The sequence below is a fragment of the Lissotriton helveticus genome, chromosome 3_1, assembly GCF_964261635.1.
Source record: "Lissotriton helveticus chromosome 3_1, aLisHel1.1, whole genome shotgun sequence".
Classification (NCBI taxonomy): domain Eukaryota; kingdom Metazoa; phylum Chordata; class Amphibia; order Caudata; family Salamandridae; genus Lissotriton; species Lissotriton helveticus.
This window is the reverse complement of record NC_136061.1, coordinates 211,447,504-211,453,926: the sequence shown is the minus strand read 5'-3', so window position 1 is coordinate 211,453,926 and position 6,423 is coordinate 211,447,504. Positions and strand designations below refer to the sequence as shown.

Genomic DNA, 6,423 nt, shown 5'->3' with positions numbered 1-6,423 from the left:
GGGTTTTATGGCTATTTATGGTTATCCCGTGTATAATTGTCTTCTGCTCTGTTTCCACCTATAGTGTCTCTGATCGCCTACCTACGAAGTAAGAAGGCCCAGCAGGATTTATTATTTTGTCCCCTTCCCTTTTCCCTTGGGTGTTATATTTCCTAAGTGTGTGTCATTGCACTGGGAGGGGTAGCGCTCAGGCGAAGAGGGAGGCTTCTCTGCACGGCATCGTTCCCGCTGGAGATCAGGTAGAGGTCAGTGCACTCTATTCACTCTTGCGCTGCTGACAACCCCGATAGTAAGTCAGAGGAACCACGCTCCATGACCACCAGACACAAGTGTACAAACACAGGCAAATGAGAAACCATCTCTACCGGTGTATTGCTTTGCCCACTTGCGTAATCTGAACTTACGCACACCACTTACTCACATAGAAACTCCAACACTCCACTGGAGGTAAAAATTTGCTTTATTAATATTGTAGGCAAAGGCAATAAATCACTGAAGCCAATGAATTCTTAAGCACCGAGTGAAAGGCAATAGACAATGAATACACCACACTATATACATAAAGATGAAACTGTGAATACAGGTATATAAACAGTTAATGTACAAAGCACCTCACCAGATTCATTTGCAGCACCGGAGACTTCAACATCCCTGGCCAAGCACTGAACACCAAGTCGGGAACCCGTAGACCGGCAGCTCAGGGAGTAATCTCTTCGGGCACCAAAGTTGTCCCGCGAGTGCGTCCACTCCAAGACTGAGTTCCTGAGCTCCACCCCACAGACACCGCTTTTTATAGTTTAAATCAATATGTTCGAGAAGCCTCTAGCAGGTGCTCTCGCCCATCTGTTCACAAGTGCTGGCCTCATCTCTGCATCAGACCCACCCAGACAGACCTGGCCAGATTCTATCTGGGCAGTGCCGAGGCAAAAGACATTCCTTTCCCACTCTCTCTTGGAGACTGGCACGGCCATCCTCCCTCTGTCCTAGAGATAAGTATGGAATGCATGAAAAAACTCTGAAGGTACAACATAACCTCACGAGGCATCCTCACGAGATGCCTCGCACCTGCTTGTACTGGTGTACGTGAAAAAACATGTTTATGTTCCTGCTGAAATGTAACTCCAGGTCACGGCAGCACAAAATGGAAGTGCGATACAACAAAATGGAAGATCAGAGCATTGCATGGAATCGAGGTCAACATGTGATTTAGCACGTGTAAAATGGCAAATGCAGTACATTCCACCCCTTGACCTTCGATTCATCTATCATACCCCATTGGCCTAAACAGCATGGATCTGGGCCTAAAAAGGGAGAAAAGATTAGGAATGCATTGAATGCAACAACATAATGAGATAAAAACACAAATAATTACTATAATAACACCCAAGATATACCGAAGCTGTCCAAAATGAGGAAGCCACCCAAACAACCAATCCCACCATCCTTGGTCAACGTCTTGGGTAACCCCTTTCACTAAATCTTGTAAAGCATTAATATGTGAATGGATAGATGTAGAATGATCAGATAAATTGAAACAGCAGAGCCCATCGAAGTCCTCGCGACCGTGGTTATGTTTTAGCAGCAAATAGTCTACAGCTGCCCTATTTTGCAAAACAGCTTTTCTTGTTCCTTGAACATCTAATAATAATTCAGCTAAAGCGGCAGAAGTGTGATTGAGATTCTTCACAATTAAACAGGCAAGCTTAGCAATTGTTCTGGCATTATAAACGGACAGTCCTGGCACTCCTACAATGGACAGAGCCAAACTAGTATATTCTGTTCTGGAAAGCAAATCAATATCAGAGTCACAATCCTCAGGTAATTGAATAGCGGTTCTAGAAGAGCGAATATGTGTAACAGAATGCATGGGAAAAAGCATAAGACTTAATCGTGATAAGGCACAAGGTCCTCCAGTTATGTTAGCTGGTATATAAGTGTATGAAATATTACCACACGAGAACAACCATCCTTTAGGTAATTTCACATGGTTAACATGGTTAGCGGCTAATATGGTGTGATTAAAAACCATATAATTGGTAACATTACTACAAAAACTGTCACGTTGTGTCTGACATAATGTTTGTTGATCAGGGGTCAATTGTTTGCTTTTCTCTAGTTTTAATTGGCCACACTTGCCAGTCTTGGTAGGGTCACAAGTTAATTGATAGCAAACGTCTCCCGTAGAGATATTGTAGGTACCAATACTTGTCATGTTCCTCCAGAGGCTATTTGTAACCTCCGGGCAAAAGCGACAGTACTCATAAAGACCTCCACTACCCCATCAAAGTTAGTTTGGTTGAAAATGTGCAGAAGCACGTGTGCAGGGGTAGGTACGGCAACAAGACACATTGATATCATATCAGCTGTACTCTGAAGATTTCTCATACAGAAGTGGGAAGTGTTCAGCACATTCCCGGCCAAGTAGGTCCAGATGTTATCCGGTTGCTGCAACAATGCTGTCATTCGACTCGGGCGGTTGATCCCCTTCGGCATCCCCGGGCCCTCCCGGACCCCTCCGGACACGCCCAAACACCGACCACACAGCGCAAGCGTCGCAGCGGCAAGCCATACTGTGATCTAGAAACAGAAAACAAACTGGTACAATCACTCTCGCAAATAACATTTTTCAGCAGGTACATTTTCCCACTTTTCCTGTCCAGGTTTCATGATGACTAGGATGTTATCCTTGCCCTTAGCGATCAATTCTGCAGGTTCAGGAGGTTTGTTTGGGGACTCCACCCACAATTTTACCCCTGGGTTCTTGTCAGTAGATCCGAACCCGCCCTTTCCTCGCACAGTTAGAAGGGCTGGGGCCGTCCCCTTCATGACATTTCCTCCATAAACCGGCATGATGACCATTCATCACCATTTGGGCAACACGGTCACCAGGGTTGCACCATCAGATCATTGTTTCCACTGTTCAATAGGATAACTTTGATCTCCCCCTGGTAATCGGCATCGACCACCCCTCCCAAAACCTGGATGCCTTTAAGGGCAAGCCCAGATCGAGGGGCGATTAGCCCGAAATGCTCTGGGGGAATTTGAACTCCAATTCCTGTCTCAATCAAAGTAATGTCTCGTGGTTGCAACCGATAGAGTTTCACAGCATGTAAATCAAGACCGGCAGCTTCTGGTGGGGCACGATATGGAGCCAAAGCTCCGGGAGTAAGCATGGGCGGATTTTGCGGATTCGCAATCCGCGAATTTGCGGATTTGCGGATTGCGAAAATCCGCAAATTCCGCGAATTCTAGCGGATTTGCGTATTTTTTTGGGGGGGTGTGTTCGCACGGGTTTCTGCAAGTTCGCGAGGGTTTCGTACAATTTCGCAAATTGCGAACTTACTTGTCGGGTCGCCAGTTTTGCGAACTTGTTGTTTCTACGTGCCCAGCCTGTTTGCAAGGCTTTCTTCATCACTGCCACCCTCTGTCACCACTGGCACTCTCTTTGGTCACCCATGCCACCCTCTGGCTCACCCATGTCACCCTCTGTGTCATCACAGCACCCTCTGGTTCACCAGTGTACATTATTGGGGCAAAGCAAAGCACTGCATCCTCTGTCAACACTGGCACTCTGGTTCACCCATGCCACCCTCTGGCTGGCACACCCATGCCACCCTCGGTGTCATCACAACACCCTCTGATTGACCAGTGAGTGTACATTATTGAGGCAAAGCAAAGCACACCTGCTAAGTGCTTTAAGTTATGCAAACCGCAACACCTGCCCTGCCTCAACTGACATTAATGAAGGCTGGCACCTGCTTGTCTGCTCCCTTTCCTTTTTGTTGCATTGTAAATTTTTTTTAACAGGATGCAATGGCATACTTGTAACTATTCTGTGACTGTCAGAGCAGGGTCACACAATAGTTGCAAGTAGGCAACCGGATTCTGGAGGGCCCCTTCAGGAAGCACTACAGGGAAATGGTTACAAATGATGAGCTCGAACTTTTGCACCTGCTCGTTGGTTTTGCTTTTGCAAAACTCGTTTTTCGGTAATTTCGCCCTATTCGCGAGGCGCGACGTCGTGCGAAATCGATCGTGTAAGCCGCGAACTCGTGCGAGTTACCCCAAGGTTGAGTACGGGCGCCGCCATTTTGTTTGCGTGACGTATTTCCGTTTCCGCCCGCTATGTGTAATCTCGCGCGATGAGCGCCTTGCAAATACAAGTTCGCACGAGTTCGCGAGAGAAATCGCGTGCGAACTTACTTACACTGCGTGTTCGGGCGGCCATCTTGTTTTTCATTCATTCCTATGTGTCTGGGCATGGTGTTTCTATCCTCTGTATATCTCTGCCATCCTTTGCTTGTTTTATTTTTTTTTTGATCTATTAAACTTTTTTTCTATCCCTCTTGTTTTCTAGGTCTATATTTTTGTGTTTTAGTCTACTTTTGTTTACTTTTCAACTACTTTTTTAAACTTTTATTTCCTTCTTCTCTACTCTTATTCTTTTTCATTTTATCTCCTTACCTGCCCAGAACATGGTGAAGACTAAGAGTAAGACAGCTGTCAAGCTGCCCAAGACGGGCACCGCAGCCCGTGCCCGTCTCCCGTGTGGCCGCTTGAGGGCGGAAATGGTGGTGCCCCGGGAGATCTTCAGCCCTGAGGAGGTGGGCTCACTGGTTTATTATGTGCAGCGCCGTCTCCCCAGGACCATCGCGGCAGGCGGCAGGATCGCTGCCGGTTACACCAACAGCCAGGAGCGTCGGAAGCGGTGGGGGCAGGTGTGCCGGGCCCTTTTTAACATCACTTGGGTCCAGCGCACCTATAATCAGGTGACCCACTGCTGGACCGATATCCTGGACCGGGAGCACGACCTGCTCAACCTGCTGGGAGTGGAGGTCCCCGGGCTTGGTGAGTAGTAGTAGCAATTTTTTCATCACTCGTCACTACTCTGTTTTTTCTCCTGCTCTGTGTGTTATATAATATTGCAAATGTTTGCTTTAACTTTTTTACAAAGAGCAATAATGCTGCTGATTACATTGATAGGAGAGGTAAATTAATATTTCAACATCTTCTGTGCATTTCAGGTGCACTGCTCTCCTTCTCTGTGGCGGTGCCACTGCTTATTTGTTTTCTATTTTGTGTTCATTTATTTGGGCTGAGTAATGTATGAGTGTACTTTACAGAACTGCGTAATGCTAGACACAAAGGGGCAGATTTACAAGCCCCTTGCGCCACGTTTACGCTGCCTTACCTGACGCACAGCGACGTTAACGTGGCGCATCCCTGCGAGTCATGTACAACGTGATGCATCTAGGGAGATGCGCCACGTTAAGACCTGGGCCTGCGCCACAATGGGAGCGTTCCCACGCAGGGGGAGGGGGGGGTGGCGGTCAGGCAGACGTGCGCCTCGCAAAAGTGCCTGCGTGAAATCTACAAGATTTAACGCAGGCACTTCCGCGACGCTGCTAAGTCAATTCTTTATGCCTGCTTGCTTGAAGCAGGCGTAAGGACTGATGCGGTATGTTGAGTATTGGGCAGCCCTGAGCATTGCTAGAGTTGCATCGCGCTTGCGACGCGACTCTAGAGATGCACCCCTCTTTCGTCACGAGATGCGTCACGCATCTGCCTACCCTTGCGCCAGGGTTTGCCGCATTGTAATTGCGACACATCTGCCGTGACGCAAGGTTAGTTTTGCGTTACGCATTTGCTCTGGTGCACATCTGGAGGTGTCCAGCTCAGAACTCGTAAGTATGCCCCTAAGTGTCAGATTAGCAATTACCTGCGCATCCCTGCAAAGTGTGAGGCACGCCAGCACCACCCATGGTGCGCCGTATTTTCAATGCGGCACGCCATGGTGCCAAAACGTCACCGAAGCGTTACGCATCGGTGCCGTAAAGGCGGCTCATTGATGGAGTTGCGTTGCAACGATGGCGCAGCTCCAGCAATGCTGCGTCAAGCGGTAAGTCTGCTTCATGCAGGCGCAGGGTTTCAGTGACGCATCATTGTCCTAAATGACTGATTGAAATTTTATCTATTCCCCATAGCCACTTTTAGCATGCGTTCCTGCGCAGGAACGCCCTCCCTTGCGCTGGAACGCTCCCTTATGGCGCAGGGCTTCAGAATGGGATGCATCTCCCATATGCGTCACGTTGTTAATATACGCCACACCATGGCGCCTCTCTTGTTGTGGCGCTGCGTCACAAAAGTGACGCAAGAACGGAGCAAAAGAGCTGCAAGGGGCTTGTAAATCTGCCCCTAGAGTAGAGGCTCAGGTGCAGTCCTTCCTTTGTAGCCCTCTTTTTGGCTGAAATAGTTGGTTCTTGTTCTTTCTAAATGTTTGATTTGGTTGACAAGGACATCGACAAGCAGCAATCATCAATTTTTTCTGTTCTTTCTTTCATGTTGTACGTCAGGTCCGCCCAGGGGCAAGCGGACAGAAACAGTGGATGCAGTGGCTCCAAAGGAGGAGGATGCAGGCCAGGG

General features: G+C 48.0%; 1 pseudogene; it reads right to left on the bottom strand.

The window, feature by feature from the left end:
- Window positions 1-1,114: 1,114 nt before the first annotated feature.
- Window positions 1,115-2,493, bottom strand: LOC144822828 (uncharacterized; annotated as a pseudogene).
- Window positions 2,494-6,423: the final 3,930 nt, after the last annotated feature.